Source organism: Monopterus albus, unplaced genomic scaffold (genome assembly GCF_001952655.1).
Source record: "Monopterus albus unplaced genomic scaffold, M_albus_1.0 scaffold168.1, whole genome shotgun sequence".
NCBI lineage: Eukaryota > Metazoa > Chordata > Actinopteri > Synbranchiformes > Synbranchidae > Monopterus > Monopterus albus.
This window is the reverse complement of record NW_018128048.1, coordinates 596,248-614,524: the sequence shown is the minus strand read 5'-3', so window position 1 is coordinate 614,524 and position 18,277 is coordinate 596,248. Positions and strand designations below refer to the sequence as shown.

At 41.8% G+C, this 18,277-nt stretch overlaps 1 long non-coding RNA gene across 4 annotated transcripts in view; it reads left to right on the top strand.

Annotated features, from left to right (window-relative positions):
* Positions 1 to 14,448: 14,448 nt before the first annotated feature.
* The window catches only part of LOC109969025 (uncharacterized), an 18,243-nt gene continuing 14,414 nt past the window's right edge, over positions 14,449 to 18,277 (top strand). For 3 of the 4 annotated variants that reach the window (XR_002276220.1, XR_002276217.1, XR_002276218.1), the window contains exon 1: positions 14,449 to 14,914. This is a non-coding gene — a long non-coding RNA (uncharacterized LOC109969025). The remainder of the gene's footprint in view (positions 14,915 to 18,277) is intronic. The other variant, XR_002276219.1, reaches the window with a different exon arrangement.

The following is an 18,277-nucleotide window of genomic DNA, read 5'->3' as shown; positions in this document are numbered from 1 at the left end:
AGGCTGAAGAGTGTGTGAATGGGACAGGATTTTGGAATGTATTGTTGTGGGAAACATGTACATGTGTACATAATTTACTGTCTCCAAAGGGTGCCAAGTCACAGCAGAGGAGTGCCCACATTGAACGTCTCCCTTCTCCAGGATACAATAATGAGTCTCGTACACATCATATGTCTGTGACTGTCCAGCTCACTCTCAGCATTGGAGGAAGTGCTACTTTGCAAGCAAAGCTCCCACTAACTTAAAGCACCTTGCTCCATGTCACATGAGAAAAAGCTGCACATACACATGAGGCTAAATCCTGATAAGTAAAAGTCCCAGTGTAGACGACTTTGTGGTTGTGATGCTGCAGCTTTTATTGCCCTCAGCACTGTGATGACTTCACCTTTGTGTCATGTACTGTACAGTAACTGCTGCGTCCTGAACAACTGAAAAGGATTTTTTTTATGTTGGACGGATTTTTTGTTTTTTTTACTCCACAAGGTCAGCTGTGAGTTTAATTCAAGCATCAGCAATTGATCATATATTACGTGCATTATTACAACACTGGTAAAAAAACAAACAAACAACAAAAAAAAAGATACTTCCTGGTAATGTGCAGTCCGAAAGATGTCAAGTTCTGAGTGTTGTGTAAGGCTTTTATGCAGGATCAATGTGGCAACTTCTGCGAGATGGAATATTTTATGTAGCAGTGAATATTTTGTGCGGCATTCAGAAAGTGAAAGGTAGATGATCAGCTTTTGGCAACAGCTGTAGGTTTCTACTGTGGATGAAGAGTTGAGATTTTTTTGCTGGAGTTGTGAAAGCTGAAGCATAGAGTCCGGTCTAAGAGGATGAAATGACAATACTGCCACCTAGAGGTGTGGGGAGGAATGAGTTGAGAGTACAAGACTGTTACTAAAGCCTTGTGCAGTTTTCTATGCTGGATGACAAAGACCAGCGCTCTGGTAAATGCGGGAGCTAGTTCTACAGTATTAATGCTGTATCACTGCTATGAATTTGAAGCTTCATCTGCACATCTGTGTGCACCTACATGTGTTCACCACATTTTCTGTGGTTATCAAAAGGATGGGCAACGGCATGTCTGGCTGCATTATGGTTACATCAGGTGGGTCATCCACTGAATGTCACCTCCAATGAACTCCATCTGGCCTGCAGAAGTAACCCAGCACATGCTGACCTGCTCTCATTTTTTGTCAGGGAGACAGAGATGTGGGATGTGACTATAAAGAAAAGATGAAGCAGAGGAGGGGAGGTGGCTCACCTGTGACCTACTAATGTCCTTTTCAGGTGGGACCAGTTTTGACCTGTTGCCACAGGGCCCCTAAAGTAGGAAGTGAGGAGGGAGTGGCCATCTGGTGTGTGTTTGTGAATCTATGCGTGTGTTGTTGTTTGTGTGTCTATGGGCATTGATAGCACAATGGATCTTTTTAGCATCTCTTATCATAAACAACATGAACTTATATTAAAGAGACCACATCATTAAATGTGGAATTTTACATTCATAATGCATAATATATACATCAAATTAAGAAATCTCTATTTGGAATATTTGTTCTATTTTATGTAGGTTTGTTATCTGCAATTCACCTGACATAGGATGCAAAACCTTTTCTATAATATATAAAGCTTGTGATTTGAATCTAAAAGGCCAAGTTGAACTCACATTATCCCCTTATTTTGTATACCTAGATAAAATTGTGAACACCTGAAATCAGTGTAATCTTTTCTTGTGACGTGTTTCACAGGCAGAACCTAAGTAAGGGAGCTCAAACAGGAAGAAAAGCATTATATTTTACCATGTATGATTTTGTCCAACCCTGCTTGACACTGTGTATCAGCATATATGGACTAGTTATTTATTCTGTATATAATTTGTATTTAGATTAAATCCTGGCTGCAGATGTGAGGAACTAGAGTAGTTAATAGTATAGACACTTGAACTTTTGATCTGTTATTTCAGATGTTTTGATTACCAGTGGGTTTTTTTTATTATCATTATTGAGAAGAAGGAAGTAATTCTGAAAATCCTCTGACAATGACAGTAATATAATCCTTTATTTTTTACAGTCAAAGGTCAACTGCTTCTACAATTGTAACAGTAACAGTCAAAACAAAATCACGCGCACTAATCAGAACAATAGCATACAATGACTCAGACAGGGAATGACCTTTGTTATTTATAGAGAAGAGCTGGTTGCCTGCCAATCCTTTCTCATACACTCAACCATACTCTATGCACAACCATGCACAGACCTAGACGGACACACGCTTACCTCTTGAGATTATCTGAAAAATCTAATTGGGATTTAAATTGGTTTGAGGCCTGGGGGGCCATGTTGGCTGTGTTATTTGTCTGTCTCTTGTTTCTTTCTCTCTAAGGTCATTTAGAAAGTGCTTGTTTAGGGATGAGTGATTAGCAGAGATGTCCAGGGGCTTCCTACTCATCTGAGGCTTCCTGCAAAGGCAGGCTAGATCTGCTGCAGTGGCTGTGCCATGCAATACATTGGAGATTCTGCTGTGGTTGTGAGCTGAGAGCATCAGTGTGATGGAGGCTCTTGTGACTGAATTGCATGTGTTATAATAGTATCACATTACACATCAAAAAGAGTTTCAAATTTAAGGCATTTCAGCAGTGTTTTATTCTCTGACCCAGTAACAAGAGACAACATGTTACCACAATGGCACTGAACATACACATGCACACACATTTATTCACATGTAGGTTAACACATGCACACAAACAGACACGCATTGGATGTAACAAAGTCCTCTGTTGACCCTGACATCCAATTTAACAAACACCAGTTTAAAGTCCTGTTGACAAGAAGCAGGAAGCGAGAAGAGAAAGAGGATATGACATGAGGAGAAATCGGCTCCTTCTGTTCCTTGTCACTCCAGATTATTGAAGACTTACCCAACATGCACCTGGGGGAATCAGTGTCTGTCCACCCGAGTCTCTTTGTCTCGTGTTGCTCTGGCTCTCTCTAACACACACACACACACACACACACTTTTTTTCTTTCTCTTTATTTCCTCCTAATCAAACATGTACTGACTATAAATTCTTTTTCTTTATTTTGTTTTTTTGTTAAAAGTCTCCAACAGGTCCAGTGTGGACATATGTCAGTCTGTGTATGTTTATACATACAGTATGTGTACATGTGTGAGCAGATGTTTGCTCGGGGCAGTCTGGCATGTCCATCCCTGATAGCTCAATAGAAATATGGGACAAACTTGAAATCACAAAAGGGCTTTGCATGTACTCAGCACATACTGAATAACTAATAAGACCGCAATCAGTTCATCTCCATCAAATCATACTGTCCTCATTTCTGGCCTTACTATTCATTACATGACAATTTATTACAATTTGCATTATTTCTACATGTTCAAGGAGGAGGAAAAATACATCTGTTAATAGTGTGAATCCCTTGATAATGTCCCTGCAGAAAATAGGCTTCTCTTCTCAATCTTATATTAATAGGTCTTAGAAACACAGCTATAGTTATTACAGTTATTTATACATTTTACTTCACAAAACCAGCATACCTCAGTGGGCACCAAATATATTTTGTCAAACTCTTTAATGGTAATTTAATGAAGCGTGACCTTTGGATGACAATTAATGTCAAATGTATTTCCACAGTGTTCATTTATTACTGGCTAATTTTACCTTGCCTGCATTTTCTCCTGTGCAGACATTCATGTAAGTCCTGTTTAAATGAGTGCTTCATCATTAGTTGGCCTCACCAGGACAAAGACTTCCCTGGAACTGGAGTTGAAAATCCAGCTATCATTTCTTAATGAATATGCTTATGAAAAGCACACCCTGATATATTAGCGGTGCTTTTATTGTGATAAACCCAGATGGGTGCATTCATTATTGGGGTACAAACAGTTTAAAGAAGCTTGGCTGTGAGATGTTGTCTCAAATCTTTTAAGCCTTTTTTAATCAACCAGTGTCATTGTATTGATTATTTTAGTGACATGATTGATGTTAAACCAATCAGCCTTGTGGTTTTAATTTATAAGGCTTATCATAGGCTGAGAACAGTTTTTTTTTTTTCTTTGGAATCAACCGAGACAGTCATCACAAGATCTCATTAATATAATATCTAGTTTCTTCTTGTCCCCCCCCCCACCCCTGGTTCCAGTCTATCATACATCCACACCTTACTGGGATCAGTGGGGCCATCATGTGCACACCTTTGATGTCTCACAGAGTTAAGCTGGTTTTGAAGTCAGATTAGTGAATTGTAAACACCCTTTAGACCTTCAGACTTTCTCTGCTGAATCAGAGAGAGTAAGAGAGGGAAAGAAAGTGAAAGAGTTGTGGGATTAACCCATACACTAAGGTTAGCCAATTAAAACCACGTTCCATATTGCCATTTGCAAAAACATAAATTCAGGCGTTCAACTCGTTTATCATCTGCTTTTCTCCCCTGTCTCCAACTCTTACATTTTATTTTAGGGATGCTGTCGAAAACGCCGGATTGAAGTGGGAGCGAGAGCGCCCTCTCGACTTACACAGAAACACACACATGGACACGCGTACACTCACACACACACATATATATATGTATATATATATATACACACACACACACACATGTACGGAGAAAGCGCAGTGTTTTTCAGACGAGAAGCCCGTCTGTCTCTTTCACATTCCATTAGTTCCTGGAGCTACATCAGAAGGCAGAGGGAGCACACAGACATTCCTGCAAGACGCAGATGTCAGGATCAAAATTCAGACTGACTCCTGGATGCAGCAGGGGAGAAAGCCAGAGAGGAGAAAAAGAGAGGGAGAGCGCAAAGGAAGAGAGAGAATTTATGCTTGGTATGACTGCATCTTTTTGAACATTCTGTATGTTCAAAGCCAGAAAGCATTATACATGTCTTTTACAAATTCTTCAATTTTCTGCAAACAAAGGCCTTATCCACTGTTGTGGGTTTCCATCTACACCTGTAATGTTTTGTGTATTTACTGTTCTCAGGGCTATTGATGCTATTGTTACTTACTGCTCTCTCGCTGCCAGGCTGATGGGAAACCATGCACCATGCTGCCTACATCTTGTGCCTTGTTTCAGTTATTAAAAGGCACGGGACCAGATGGTGTGTGTGTGTGTGTTTATGTGTGTGTGTGTGTGCGTGCATGCCTGTGTGTATGTGTCTCCAGGTCTACACTTTGGCTCCAGGCTCTTCTAGAACTGGCACAAGCCCAACTGGGTCATTCATGCAAAGACTTTCTCTCTCCTCCTCACCAAGAGCGCATCTGTGTAGGTCCTTATATTGGAAATGTGTATGTGCGCATGTGTGTGCATGGGCATGCTTGTTTGTGATTTTAGTAAAAATGCAGTATAGTGTTATACAAGGGCTGAGTGTGCTTGGCTAAGTTTGACTGCTCCTCAACAAAACATAAATTCTGTTCTGCATGTCCATCTCTCTTCCTGGGTCTCTCTCTTTTCTGTTTATTTTCCATTTCATTCGTTTTTTAATCTCTTCCTCCCTCTTATCTCTAGCCAGCAGGGCGGTCAGGTGAACACTCAGTCAAGTGATCAAGTGATGCTATTTTTGCTATTTTCAATTGAGAGCTATAGGAAGAGGGAGCAACAGAGGAGAAAATAAACGAACACTGTAGGATCAGAAAATGGAAAAAAGCAAGAGGGAGTCAAGGTGGGTAGCAGCGAACTGTAGACATATGTGCAGGGACACTGAAGGTAATGACAGAGGATGGAGGGTAAACACTTTCAGCAGTGGGATGAGAAAAAGACAAGAGGACAGAAGGAGTTAAGAAGAGCCATGGGCCTAGTAGAGCTGTCAAGATGGCCAGGGAGCTGCGGAACTGCAGACTGTCAGCAAACATTGAATCTCCCCAAAAACAACCAGAACTTATCTCAGCTCACAGTGTAGTTTCCATTTTACAGATAGATTATATCTTTAAGTAGCAGACCTCTATTTAATGTCTCCTCACAGATTCTACACAGATATTTACATGTCACTGTCATTTAACTTGGATTCAGCTCAGAGCTTCACCACAGATTTTTTTATCTATCGCAATGTGCGTAAATCAGTTATGAAACAAGTGAGACACACCTCTTTTTGCTTCAAACAGTGCTTTCATTCTGTTTAACCTAAAAAAACAACAAAGAATGAAAGAAAAAATATTGTGAATGTTCCTTATGTTTTACATACTGTAGGGCATTGCTCGCCTTGCACAATACAAAGGTTAAACTAAACTCTCCCACCTGTCTCATTGCTAATCTCGCCCTCCACCACCTGCCCTTCAGCATACAGAGGCAGAGGGCACTGATTACATAGGTCCTCAGAGGGCTGACCAGCTCGATAGAGTCACTGTTCAATCCAATACAATCACAGCCACTCACTAATGAGAAGGAGAAAAATACAAACAGTAACTAAAGACAAGAAAATGGCAAAGCTCTCTTCTCCATTTTTCCATCAAGGTGGAATTGTATTAAAGATTTATATTTGAGGCCCACGGATACAGAGATTTTGGGTTTTTCTTGATCAACACTGCAACATGATTTTGGCGTTCAATGTGACTGATTGTGCCAATCTTCTTCTTTCCTTTCATCTGATTTGTTTCATATGAAGTGTTTCTCTTCCATTGTGCCTGTCTCCGACTACCCCATTGTCTATCATGGGTTCTCTTATTCGGCTTCCTCTTTCTCTCTCCCGCACATCACTGTTTAATGATGGTAATTTTCTACCCAGGTCCGAGTGTGAGCTGATGTGGCGAGGCTCTTGGCCCCCCGCTGTTCCTGATGAGGCATGATGGGAAATTACCCAGAGCTCTCTGTTGTCAGATTGTAACTCACTGTTTGGTTGTAATAAGCAGGCAAACCCCTGCATGCGTGTTCAAACACACATACACGCACACAAGTGCAGACACCTCTGATTGTGTGCATTAATTACACTGTGTGAGATCACCACGGTGACCACAGCTGTGTGGGCCACGCCTTGCTTTCCGGGTCACTTGGGTCATCAACTCTGTATAACAGCTACAGCACCGTCGCTGTCAGACACAACAGCACATAATGAGAGTTCTCCTCGCTGTGCTTGCTGTTCACATACCAGTGAAACACTTCCTCCATCCATCCATCACTTCCTTTCTTTCACTTACTTTCCCCTTCCATCCTGTCATTCCCCTCAACATCTCCAGGTTGTCAATGATGAGTGTGCATGTGGCCGCCTGTGGTTTATTGACTGGTGAGGTACAGGGCTCACTGGGGCACCACCGCTGGTTGAGTGGATGGTGGTGGTGAGGGTGGAGGGGGGCTGGCCCTGTCACTGTGGTGTGTCACCTCTGCAGCAGCGCTGTCACCAACAAATGGAGCTGTAGTGGAACCCTGGAAAGAGAGTCCTGCTGATGTGCTGTTTGAATCAGCTTGGGGCCAATGGGGGACTGCAGGTTGTGTTTGAACAACATCAGCGGATGTTGGGAGTATGTCTACTGTCAGCTTAACTACAAATGACCATCCACAGTCAATACAGACAATGGATATACTTCATATGCATGAGCGTAAGAGAAACCTCTGTAAACTTGTAATGACAATCATCTAGCACATTTAGTTTGAATGTAAGAAAGTAAGTAAAACAGGAAAGACTTCTTGCCAAAGTACATCTTAAACCATCCAACCAGTTAAAGATACTTTCCACACATACTGTTAAGGTATATAAAAAATACTGTCCATTGAATAATATTTTGCATCTCATGTGATTTTTTTTATTATAGAAAAATGAACCATAATCCATAAAGGCATTGCTCCTTCTCCAGCATTCAAAAATCCAGCATCTATGAATATCCAAATATTTTCTGCTGGATGCAAAATGTCTCCTGTGTTAAGTATATTCTCTGTATATAATGTATGTGTGACCGGTGGACTTCTGCGTTGTGTTGTGCTGGGGTGTGTGTGGTGGCTGAAGGACCCACGAAACACCAGGACTGCGTTTGGAGGCGCGCTCCGTTTAATCTGACAACATGAAACAATAATCAGCACCTAGCATGTGCTACGGAGCCTCAAGCCCAATCTCTTCCCAATGGAACATATCAAAAGGGAAGAGGGTATGACACCACATCATATTTATATGACAAACGGTGGGACAAACGAAGAAGAAACAAGGCAGAGCTGGAGGTCACAACCCAATACACAACATATAGGAAACATTTGGGCTCTGGATGTCAGGTATGGATAAACAGTAATTAAACCTAGTAAACAACTTTGTGTAATTATATGTTAGAACATAGGGACCGGTTACATATGTGCTGGAGTTTTGAAGATTTCACATCATACTTATTTAAGTTGTATTTTGGATGTCTTAAACTTTTCTCCTTCAGCAGAAAACAGTCCCCTAGTGTCAAAATGCACATCCATCATTTTGCACTGTGAAAGTTAAGCATCAGCGTGAAGCAGCAATGAGCAAAACACTTTTTGGGTGGAAGGGAAAGTTATATGTATGAATCTAAAGTATAAACTGAAGAAATGATAAAGTAAGTCATGCAGACAAACGGAACCAGATCTTAGGTTTAATAATCAAAACTAAAGTGTGCAGAAGCAATTGGATTATTTACAAGATTATTTAGTGTTTATATATGCGCTGCACATTTACATAATTCTAATTAAAATATCATGTATGATCTCTCACTTTTATTTACAGTGAATCTCCACATCACATCTTTGATATAACTGTAATATCTATATTATATTGAGGGCATTATAGCTGCATTGTGCCCCGCAGCGCCGGCTGCCATGCCCAGCACCTCCAGAGGGGAAACAAAGGGGAGACTCGCTCCGTGTAGAAAGGGTGAGCCGGCAATCCGGGACCAAGTGCTACGTGTTGATGACGTAATATGTGCTCGACACTATCACCGGCGTCTGAAGTCTGCACTCCTGTCTGCCTCGAACTGTTCTCGGCTTCTCTCTAACTTACAAGGCCAAGCATTTCTGATCTCATGAATGCGTTGACTGCAGTTATTACACATGGCATTCGCACATATAGCAAAAAACACGCTAACAAATTTTGCATGAAGAGGAAAAAAATGCTTGAAGAGCCAACAAAGCTACATCCGCACTTATCTCTCCCACCATTGTTGTTTTGGTTTGTAGACTACCGGCGTAAAAAATACGTCAGAGTTGAGGCAGAGTGACGTCGCGTCCCGCCTTTGTTGCGGAATCCCGGCCTGCTGTCTGAATTCACAGGCTGACCCGCAATTATACCAGCCTTAGCTTGAGTTGTGTGACCAGCACAAGGGCGATCATTTGGAACGGTAGTAGCCCAGGATCTCAGTGTAAAAACGACTAAAGCGTGTCAGTCTCACCCCGTGTTGGACACTAAGCCACCACCCTCTCACCGAGGCCAAGGAACATGGCACAACAGCACATGCTGATTTGTGGGCAGGTGTAGTTATACGGCCTTTACTAAAGTATGAGACGATGACAATGACAGGCTTATGAAGAAACAGCAAAAAATAGATAATTAGACATGCACTCTTATGGTATCTAATTAGATGTGGAAGTAAAGTGAATTTAAATTTAGACCTGAATGTCATGAGATATCTGAATTCACTGGGGTGAATGTTATTAATGCTGATTAAATTTAACAATTACTGGGCAATGTCCATCTCACCCTTTGTACATCAGTGATGTCTCGGCCTCTTACTCTAACCTGACTTATTTATGATTAGAAATGAAGAGCTCTACACTCTGCAGTTGTCTATGAACTACTGACCCTCCTCCACATTTTTAATAGGAGCTGTAAGCATGAAAATGTACTACTAATTACTAATGACTTATTTATTCTAAGTAATATAATGTGTGTGTGTGTGTGTGTGTGTGTGTGTGTATACTATAGTATAGTATCACTTTCCATATTATAAAGAATACAAATAAGTATGCAATGTTGGAAATATTCTCTATTTTAAATAATTAGTGTAGCCTATCTAAAAGCTTGGTGTAGCTGGCTTGTGAGAAGAAGCCCATTCAGCTGGTCTTATAGCAGTGTACTACTGACCCCTGCTGGTGCGATGGTTCTTAAGAAAAGTTTTAGGGAAGTAGAAAAATCAGCTTCTTCATTTATTTAAAATGTTCTGCTTACCTGCAGTTTTTTAACACAAGATTCAGTCTTTTCCACTAAACAAAAATCTATAAAATCAAATTATATGGCTGATAGTTATAGTATATCTTTTCACCAGACTGATTATATATAAACTATTCATTTACATTTATTAGTATATCTTTTCACCAGACTGATTATATATAAACTATTCATTTTCATTTTTTAATAATATATTTAATTAAAAAAATTGATGATTGGTGCCTTTTTTAGATCAATCACTAGACTGAGACAGGAAATATGGAGAGAGAGAGTGAGAACGATGAGGTTTTCAGCTAGAATCAACCCAGGGATATTGCAGTTGAGCCACTAGTCCACCAGGATGGCTTAAGTTACATTCATTTAACCTTCAACCTCTACAGCACTAGAAACATCAAAGCAAATTTTTGCAGCACTTACCCAGCGCAGGTGGATATAGTGTACATTGCTTTGCCAAGCAGGCTTGTGTATCACATCTGACTTAACTGTGGCAGGGGTCTGAGGAACGGATTTACACCGGTTGCTCATCCAATGTCATTAAGCCATGGGTCAGAGGGAGGAGGACAGTGCTTGTAAGTAAGACCTCTGGGGGAGAGCAGGTTCAAGAGGTTAAATCCATCTGGTACTGGACAAAGGCTCAATCAGGAAGGACACAGAGGGAACTTGTTATGATTCTGTTCATCATTCTATCTCATCTAATTCTATAGCAGGGATACATAATTATAAAACACGAAGGAAATGAGGTGGGATGGTAACCGCTTGAAAGTGTTTCTGCTCTCCCCAGTGATCAAGACCACAACCGAGTGTAGTCTTGCCAACAGAAAATGCATGAGATCAGACAAGCACAGGATACACATTATTAACAGTGCAAAAGCAGTGGCCCTGGAACCATGGTTGTCTATGAGTGGACTATCAGTCACCACCGTAAGGAAAGGCCCAATTACAAACATTAATTATGCTTCTTTGGCACTAACTCTATCACTCTCTTTTTAGCCTGGAGAACATTTAAGTCTGAGGCCATGGCTGCACACTCCCTCTTTTGCTATAATTCAATCTAGCTGAGGAAATTTGTCATGTTTGGCAGAACTGGACTCTGGGATGGGATGGGATATCCAAATGGACAGGGTAGCAGCGTCGAGCTCATCCACAGGGTAAGGATGTGAAGTCAGACAGAAAATGCAGTGTGATCTCAAAGACTGATTCTGCAAAGTTCTCCTAATACACTGTGAAAAACCTGTGAGCGAGGCAGACGCAACATGTTCCACATCAGCACGCCTCACAGCTCTTTACTGACACAGAAAATGCTAAACTGATACAGGCTTAATGTCAATTAGAATTTCTAAATACTGTGAAAGCAAGGAAACTGTGGAGGATGTGTGCAGTATTTCTCTGTATAGATGGATGTTAATTATAGGGAGTGAAATGTGCTTTTACTGTTAACAGCATCAAAGTGCCTGAGGCATGCTGTCTTTATATATAAAAGTGTTTTATTTATGAGGATTTCTTCTTTTGGACTCAGTTCCTTTGCCTTTGTGTTCACTAATTAGTGACATAATCAGGTTTACTAATGGTCACAGATTAGCTTGAGTGTCTTTCACACTATAAAAGACTTCATTCCTTTAACTACGTAAAAACCTTGTTGATATTAGAAGGTTGTTTCTCAAGTAGTAACTAATTTGCATTGGTATAAAGACATTTGACAGGTTCATTAAAATACATCTCTGTAAGAGAGTAAATGACACCCAAATTAAGGACTTCATCTCAAAAAATAATAGCAGTCTTAATGACACAAATCAGATTTAATTCATGATTCAATTAAAGAAGCTAATATAAGACAAAAATAGATTTGAAGCCAAGGAGATCCATAAAATGTGTAGTGTCTTTGTTGGATGAGAAATGTGTATTTTGAGCCCAGATAACTGAGATGATACAGCTCAAATAAGCATTTTCCATAGAGGGCCAAGAGTCTTTGAGCTTTCACTACACTACGTTAGCTGATTTCACTCATCACTTCCTCCTCTCTGCTTTAAGTTATGCTAATCAGCAAATCAGCTAGTGGTGGTTAAAATGGAAGCCTCGGTAGTCTCTGCCCTCCATGGTTGTTCATTCCTGTAATAGAGCATAGAGAAGAGCAAAACGCTGAGAGATCATACCCTTTTGACTGTTGGCACTGCTGGGCCCTTCGTGAACTGACATGACACATACTTTAACTGCAGCTGTGGCAAATCAATGCACTTTCGAGTTTCAAATATGCTATGCAAGCATAAGCATAAGCATGTAATCATTTCCTGCCCTCCTCACAAGTCGCCTGGAATGTGAGATTTTCTCCCCATCAACTGATTTCATGTCTGCCTCTGTTTCACACTGGTCCAGTGCCAATTCTACAAGTTTTTAAAATAACTGAATAGTTGCTTCATCAACATTATTCTTTGCATGGACCTCATATTCTCAAAACAGATTCTTTTCTACGTGTTCTTTGGTGTCCAGTTAACTGACCTCAGTTTCTTTCTGAGCTTGAGTGGCATGTCTCTGTGAGAAACACCGTGGATTTTATGAACAAAGGTTTTCAGATAAATGATTTTCAGATTTAAAAAAAGTAAATATTTTTATCAAGATTATTTTTGACTAGTTTTTATTGTATTGTAAATACAATGGTTTGACTTACATAATTGAAAAGAGCAGTTTCTCTAGTTTAATTTGATGCTTAACATTCAAGCTAACTTCGAACCCACATGTTAAAACTGTTAACTAAGCAATGGCTGTTTGAGGTGGGCATGGTTGTAACAGTGCATCTTCATATGACCACCCCCACCTCTGATGATGAAAATATCTGCATTGTGTGCATGAATTCATTTGCAAACTCAAGGCCAAAAGAAGTGTGGGTCAAGGAAGTACTTTGTCAGTTGGGGCCCACAAATCCTGCACCCCAGTGGCAGCCCTCTACATTTGTCACGTCTGTGACAGTGATTGAACCTTTATGTGACACATGCACATTTTGAAAGACAGAGCCCCCACCCACCAGACATACACACACACATCCTTGTATTTATAATTTTGCAGGTCTTTACACTGACTTAGATTATGTTCCTAGAGACCTACCCTAACCCTTACTCCAACCATGACGTGCTTGACCCTAAGCCTAACCTAACCTAAAGTGTTTTTGTCCCTTTATTCACTCACTCATTCTTTATTATTCAATAAAATTCTTGCATAAATTAGATAGTGTGACTTTCAGAAAACTGTCTTTTTGTTACACCCATCCCCAGCTAGTGTTACAAATCACCCCAGTAGTGGGGTAGGTTGTAACAACAGAACCTTTTGCATTTGATTTTATCTCACATATTCTTTGATTGTGTAGTCATCGTCCAAGGGGGTTTAATTTGTGGTAGACATATATGGGCACCATGTATCAAATTTTGAAAGACCTAGCACAAACAACCACTGAAATAGTGATGCTCAAACTAAATGTGTTACAATCATCCCCGTCTCCCCTGCTCTGTTATATCCAGCATTTCAACTGTGTGTTTTACAATTAACTTGCTAAAGTAAATTTTAAAAGTTACATTATGCTAAATGTATGCTGGATTTACTATTACTATTTACTAAAAAAATTCTCTCCTTCAGTGACTGCAGACACTTGGTCTTTACTGGCCTGTCTTAATTATTAGATGGTTTAAATGAAGCACCTGCACCCAACAAAACTCCACTAGTAGGGATTGAACAGGTCTAAGTCCTATTGCAGTCAACTGATTATAACAATAATCACTTTGTTTGGCCAAGTATGTTACACACACAAGGAATTTGTTTCCGGTACAGAAACAAGGTAGACATCTGCGGCACTGACTCCCACTGATGGCTCTAACCACAGGGGGCAACTTGGGGGTTCAGTGTCTTGCCCAAGGACACTTCGACATGTGGACTGTAGGCACCATGACGTGAACCTCCAACCAACCTCCAACCCTCTGGTTGGGAGACCACTGCTCTACCCACTGAACCACAGTCACCCACTGAGGTGCATGAGACATCTGTTCCCTGTTCCATACTATCACCCATAGATTTCACTGATTAAAAGTTCAGAATTGTTGTGCTTTGATTAGATCTTGTCTTTTACTTCCCAACCTGTTCTCATCCAAAGTACAACTCAGTATTCCCAGATTACCAGACTCCAGTTTTCATGGACAACAGAACATCATTATGCTTATTGCTTTCACCGATTATCCTCACTATGTACGGTACATTAGCGAACTGTACGATTGGCCAACCCCCTGCCTGCGCAATCAACAGAGAGCATGAATGAATGATCAGCCATTAGCAGGTCGGGTGTAAACTGTGAAAATGGGCTCTCACCCCAGTGACTGCAGGAGGCCTTGATTTGCTGTAGCCTAGCTTAGCCTAGCATCCGGCTAGCAAGGCCCCACTTGTTACACTGTGGCAGTGCAGCAGCTAGCGTTAGCCTGCTCTGCCCAACGTAATGCAGTGGAACACGGACTAGTGTAGCGTGCTGAAGCCCAGTCTAGTGAAGTGCTAAGACTCCTTCCTAGCATATGCTTGTGTTTAATGCAGCGACCTGCTTCTGCGTGGTGAGTTTAGACATACCCTGCAGTCAAGGTATTGTGTGTGCGTTTGTGTAATATGTAATCAGCGTGCCTCAAACAGGCAGAGTATAACTAGGCCTGGCGTGGTGACAGTGCTTTAGACCAGTTCGTTGCAAGCCCACGCTGTTTCAGTTGCTATTTGTGGCCGTGGACACTAAAACTGGAGTCTGTACCTTGAGATGTCAGCCAAGGCCCGAAAGGTTAAGGTAACAACGAGAAGTGTCACTGTGTGTGTTTGCCATTCATTGTGTGCCTCAAGTTCCTTTAGCGCTTAAAGCTATGCCTGCTCACGTGTTTGTTCTTTGACCTCTGTGACATACATATATGCGTGTGCTTGCCTGTGTAAATGCTGTTTTAGTGCGTTTATGATGTACAATACATATGGGCGACTGTAAGAGAAGCGGAGAAAGAGAAAATGGTTTGCTAGTGTCACAGAAAGGTTTCATCTGTGTCTCAGAGGAGATTTGTGTATGGCTGTGTGTGTTTGTGTGGATCATGCACTGTGGCTTCTGTGGATGCTATTAGAGCCAAACAGTAAATGTTAAAATGACACAGTAATGAGGAGGAATACATTTATGAAGTTAGTTAGTTACCTCCTACACTGCAGGAGGTTAAGATGCACTTTCTTGGTCTTTTGTTACCTTTTTAGCTAAAAAAAAAAAAAAGAAGCTTGAATATACCTTGGCTGAGTGATGTGTACGGTACATGGCTTAATAATTCAGGCTAGAGATAAAGGAGATGGCTTTTTAATATGAAAGAACCAAAGATAACACATTAGTCACATCCGACAGGCCAAGACGCTTCTGATCGTGTACAGTTTTCTTCTTTATTGAGTTTGACATTGTTGAGGCACAGGAATGAGACAGACGAGCGAGTGTGACACTGTGTTTCAACCTCATGTTTGCTTGGCTTTTCCACCTTCACACCCCAGTCTAATTTCACAGTAGAGAATCCTGGCTACATGATGGCTTGTTGTACTGCCGTGAATCAGTGGACCAGAGTGGACTCAGGGCCGCTGACTGAGCCCATGGCTCAGTAACATCAGCTCAACAGGCTGAAGCCTGCATGTGCATGGTTAATTTGGTTATTATTGTCACTTCTGTGTGTCCCAGTGGAGCCGAGGCATGTTGGTTTGTGAGCCAGGTTTTAGTTCCACTCACTAGTCTAAATGCACACGTGAAGGCTGATGTGAGGTCCCCCTGGGCTGCTCCCCTCTTCATGTGTGAAAACTCTATCCAGCACCGACTACATTAGTTGGGCATTTTTTCTTTGATTGACAGAGATGGCAAAGCCCTAGTGAGAGAGTTTTGGGTCTGCTCATTTCCATGCACTTCTGGTTTTATTTTGTGAGTCAAAGTAATGCTTGTTGACTCATGTATAATATAGAAAATGCATAAACACACATATGCAAACTATATTTACATCTACAACACTTTTTGACATAAGAATAGATCAGCTAATTGCATTGTAAATAAACAGAGCTTGTCAGTGAGTTTTTCTGATATTCTACTCACAGTGCAGTAAGATTATGTGTGTATGTATGAGTAGCTGACACAGGACAGTGAACACTAACACTTCACAGTCAAGTGGCTCTATCTGTTACAGTGGTGTTCCTTAAGCGATGACCTCTCTGTTCCCTGCCACTGAACAGCCTAAGGAACCAACAGATGCTTATCCAGCTCTGTCATATTGACATCGCAGCACTTAATCAGGCTTCTCTGTCCGTCAGTAGAAACATACATTAAATTACTGCTCTAAATCATTCACACACTTGATTCTAGACACTTGTTTTGAGAAATATCCAAAGGTCTTCCATAAACTGACATATTTTCTCCATCCCCAAGTCTTAATTGGCTCATCTCTCGGATGTGGTCAGTGGCTGTGTGATACAGGCAATGTGTGCGTGCTCCCCAAATAATGAGTAACCATTAAATTCAATAATTGTTGAGCTTTGCTATTAAACTCTCTCTAGGAATTTGTATATTAATGTTGCTTTTTGATCTCGTATCTTCGACCCACTGACGTGGCATCATAGCTGCTGTTGCCCTGGTCTTCGTGCAGGCTGGAGTCGTGATAATGAGCAACAGGATCAGTGTAGCAAGGGACTGTTACACAAATACTGGATGCATGTGCTGTAAAGTGCAAACCCTCTTCACTGGATTCACCAGATTTGTGCCAGTTTATGCCCCAGTGTGCTCAGCTGCCTTCGATATGCAGCACCCAGGCTCATTGTAAGAGCTAATTCAATTGACCTGGGGGTGTAAACACGTGTATGTGGATATAGCCAATTAGGAGAGGTGCAACGCTGAACTGCCGTGATTTGTTGTACCGTGAGGACAATCGCCAAATGTGATACTGAGACATTAAGGCAGCAGCACATTTTGTAGTTTTGTGTCGAGACAAAAAGAGTGAGAGGGGGTTCAATGTAGGCCCAGCTAGTGTCCCATGCTTACTTGGGTGTAATGACCCATCAGTGGTGACATCTTGTTTCATCAACTTCTGCTTCTCTTCACTTGTCTGTCTGGGACCAGTCTCTCTCTCTGTCTCCTGCCCTTTTCCCCTCCAGCCTCTTGAAATCCATCTTCCTCTCTGATGTTTTCCATTTTTATCCCTCTATTACTGCTTATGTAGATGTGAAGGATAACACTGAACCATAGAGGACACCCAGAGTCACAGCGTGATGTATACATATCCTGTGAGGGCGTTGGCCAGAATGGCTGAAATCAGCAACACCATGTTATCTTTCATAGCAGCATCTATCACAGTGTTGCAAATGTATATACAAAACTGCATTTAAACCAGTCAAACTCGGTAAAATGAAATGTGGCCCATGAGACAAAACACTTTTTTTTTTGGGCTCGCTGAGTGTCAGCTGGGATTGGCTACAGCCCACCTCGCCTCTCTGCAGTATAAGCATTATAGATAATTGATTAATGGATGGATGGTAACTTTTTTTGTATTGCAGTTTGCCAGAATCATTAATGTGGATGTTTGAATAATGATAAGAGTAGGATCCAGGTGTCACTGTCGCTGCCCGGTGAGCCTGACTATATCTAGCCGATACCTCTCAACCTCCTGCACAAGCTCGGGCTCCTTCCCCACCAGCGAGGTGACATTCCATGTCCCCAGGGCTAGTCTTCGTGTCCAGAGATCGGGTCGTCGGGGCCCCTGCCTTCGACTGCTGCCCAATCCCCTGTGCACCGGCTCCTTATGGATACTCCTGCAGGTGGGGGGCCCATGGGAGGACGTCCCCATGTTGCTCGTTCAGGCTAAGCCCGGCCAGGCCCCGTGAGGGGAGGCCCGGCCACCAGGCGCTCGCATTTGAGCCCCAACCCCGGGCCTGGCTCCAGGGTGGGGCCCCGGCTGCGCCATGCCGGGCAACATCACGGTCCTTGATTTTAATCTATTTATAAAGGGCTTTTGAACCACTCTTAGTTTGACCCGTCACCCAGGGCCTGTTTGCCTTGGGAGACCCTACCAGGGACATATAGCCCCCGACAACATAGCTCCTAGGATCACTCGGGTACTCAAACCCCTCCACCACAATAAGGTGGCGGTTCAAGGAGGGG